Below are 3247 nucleotides of genomic sequence, written 5' to 3'. Positions count from 1 at the left end.
AGAGGAAAGAGGGGACGCTGACATAGGTGAAGGCCATGCTGCTTCCCATAGGCCTGATGTTCTGGGATATACCTAACAATATAGTTAGAGTGAGGAATATGATCTCACTTGGGAACTGAATTGACACAATTTGAGGTAAGATTGGAGCATCTTGGGAAATTTTTAAGATTTATTATTTATTTCTCTCCCCTTCCCCCACCCCCCATTGTCTGCTCTCTGTGTCCATTCACTCTGTGTTCTTCTGTGTCTGCTTGCATTCTTGTCAGCAACACTGGGAATCTGTGTCTCTTTCCATTGTGTCATCTCACCGCATCAGCTCTCTGTGTGCGCAGAACCACTCCTGGGCAGGCTGTGCTTTTTTTTGCATGAGGCAGCTCTCCTTATGGGGCACACTCCTTGTGCGTGGGGCTTCCCTGCACAGGGGACACCCCTGCATGGCATGGCACTCCTTGCACACAGCAGCACTGTGCGTTGGCCAGCTCATCACACAGGTCAGGAGGCCCTGGGTTTGAACCCTGGACCTCCCATATGATAGGCTCTATTAGTTGAGCCAAATCCACTTCCCTAGATGGATATTTTGGTTCTCAAGTTCCACTTTAAAACTTTTAACTGTTTAGTATAGTACACGTTAAGCAGACTTTAAAGGAGACTCTACATCTTACATAGGATAAGCAATCATTTATAACCATCTTCATAGGACATGGTCGATGCTGGGTTTTTCTGTGATAGGAACCAAATTGTATGTTTTACTCAACATATAACCATTCAAACTGAATGTACATCTACAAGTTTATGCAAAATCCCTGATATACCTATATTTGACATTTCAGAGAAGGTACTTAGGGCCACTGGCTCAGCCTGTATATTCCACCAAGGACAAAAGCAGCAACTTTTCAGTACAATTATGGACAGAAATTATATGATGTATGTGGCAGTTTGATATTATTTTATGAATCCCCAAAGAAAGAAAGATTATGTTTGTAACCTAATCTGTTCTTCTACGTGTGATACCTTTTGATTGCATTAAATTAAGCTGAGGAGTCTTTAATTAGATTTCTTGCTAAGATCAGTTTAAGGCTTTTAATTGGGCTACAGCAGTAAGGCATAATTCAGATTGGGTCTCCACCCCTTCCTGGGCCTGATATAAATGGAAACACAGAGAAAGATCGACTGAGACAGACATAAGAAGAAAGAGCTCTGTCATTTTTGATCCTGCCATGTAACTGAAAGGAGAAGACTCAAACTGCTGAGGCCCTGGGGAGAGATGAGCCATCTGCCTGATCTCTGTCAGCTGAATTTGGGAAGAGAGCAGAACAGCCAAGGCTGATATAGGAAGCACGAGCCCTATGCCAACTTGCAGCTGAAATCAGGAGGAAAGTGGAGCCAGCTGGGCCTGAAAGAGAATGCCCAGAAGGGAAGGAGTGCACAGGCAGAGACGCCCACTATCTTGCTTCAACATGTGGCAGTTGACTTTGGAGAGAAAGCACCTCTTATGGTACCTTGAGGCAGACTTTTCAAGGCCTTGTAACTGTAAGCTTTCACCCCAAATAAATACCCTTTATAAAAGCCAACAGATTTCTGATACTTTGCATTGGCAGCCCTTTTGCTGACTAATACAATGTAAATAGAAGTCCTTCCATAAAGTTTAAGATTTAGAATAGGAGACGACAAACACATGAAATTCCCGTGAAGCCAAAATAAGTCCACATTGGTCTCGAACTCTGTGAAACCCTGAGATGACCCGTAGTCCCTAAACATGAGTACTTGGATTCAGGTTCACAGGACACTTCAGCATGCTTCATACTGGCTCATCACCAACTTTCTGCTGTACTGATAGACCAAAAACAGTGTCCCATTGGCAGGGAATGGTGAATTATAGGAGGCTTCAGTCCAGAATATGACTGTTACTCCATCATTTTTCACAACACTTAAACAAAGGTTCCCATAAATCCTGCCTGTTTTCCAGCCATGAAAAGAAACTGAATTCTGGCTTTGATACAATCCACTGGGTATACAGCCAGCCAGAGGCAAATTCCACCTGCTCCACCACTTAACATCAAAGGGGCAGGGCCTAGTTCATCTTTTGATCTCCCCAATGGAAAAAAAAAATTAGCTCAATTCACACCCATGAGAGGAAAAGAAAAAAACCTGTTAGTCTGGTATTTCTTGATGTAAAGTGCTGGGGAGACCCTGGTAGGAGCCCGAGGGGCCATCCTTTCTAAGGATGCTCTTCACTGCAGACCAAACTACATAATGGCTGTTGGTGTCCTTCCCGAGGTCTCCACTTCTCCCTGGGCTGCAGGCGGCACTTCCCGAGCTCAGGGAAACCGAGCGGCAGCGCAGCAGAAGCAGAGGCGCCGGAGCGGGGGTGACGTTCCGAGGGTCACTCAGCTTGGCCTGGTTGTCCTCACGACTTTGGGCAGAAGTCCTAGCACATCCAGGGGACAGAGTTCTCTGCTATGTCCCCTGCAGAAGCTCTCCTGGGAGGAGGTCTCGGGGCAGGCTGTGAGCCCCGGCCCAGGTCAGGGAACGCTGTGTCTCCACGGTCAGCCTGTGCACCCGCTGCGGGTCACCGCTGTGAGGGCCACGGCAGCTCGGACAGCAGGACGGCACTTCGTGCTGGCCCACTGAGCTGCTGGTTTCTGGGGAAGGGAACTCTCTAGCGCTTACGACGGGCACCTCCTACCTGCCTGGCCCAGCACCCAGGTGGCCGCGTGCTGCGCACTCCACCGCGTCCTCTGGGCCCTCCCTCCCCGCCGGCCGCTTAACCCCCGCGCTGCCCTGGCCGCCCGGAGTGCCGGGGACGGGCGCCTAGAAGCAATTCTTATTTCGGTGAATATTTAACTTTCGCTAGACCTAAGGGGATAGGGAGATGCAGACCTTATGCTTGACTCTAATCATTCTGAAGGTGTGGCCATAGAAAAGCCACATCCTCTCCCTTAGTCTCAGTTCCTTCACCTGTCAGGTAGGTGGATTCCAGTGGCCAGGGTTGGCTAGAGAGTCCTTCCAAATCTAAGCCTTCAATTCAGTCATGCTAACTACACACAAGGTGGATGTGCCTACCAGCCCATGGGCCCTGGCAGGGAGCACTTCACTTGCCCTCATGGCCACTGCCAGTCACCATGTTACTCCTTAGAGAGTCACAGCTCGCAGCGCTTGCAAGGAGGCGTCCCTGAGTGTTTGCACCACTCTCCAAAAAGCAGAAAGGCAACAGCCTCAGTGCTCATGCCTGTGGCGGGACAGGAAA

General features: G+C 48.8%; 1 pseudogene; it reads right to left on the bottom strand.

Moving 5' to 3' along the window:
• Window positions 1-1788: 1788 nt before the first annotated feature.
• LOC111763881 (mitochondrial ornithine transporter 1 pseudogene) lies at window positions 1789-2383 on the bottom strand (annotated as a pseudogene).
• Window positions 2384-3247: the final 864 nt, after the last annotated feature.

This window comes from Dasypus novemcinctus, chromosome 8 (assembly GCF_030445035.2).
Source record: "Dasypus novemcinctus isolate mDasNov1 chromosome 8, mDasNov1.1.hap2, whole genome shotgun sequence".
In the NCBI taxonomy this organism is placed as follows: Eukaryota; Metazoa; Chordata; class Mammalia; order Cingulata; family Dasypodidae; genus Dasypus; species Dasypus novemcinctus.
The sequence above is the reverse complement of the archived record's forward strand: the minus strand, read 5'-3'. Positions and strand labels throughout refer to the sequence as shown.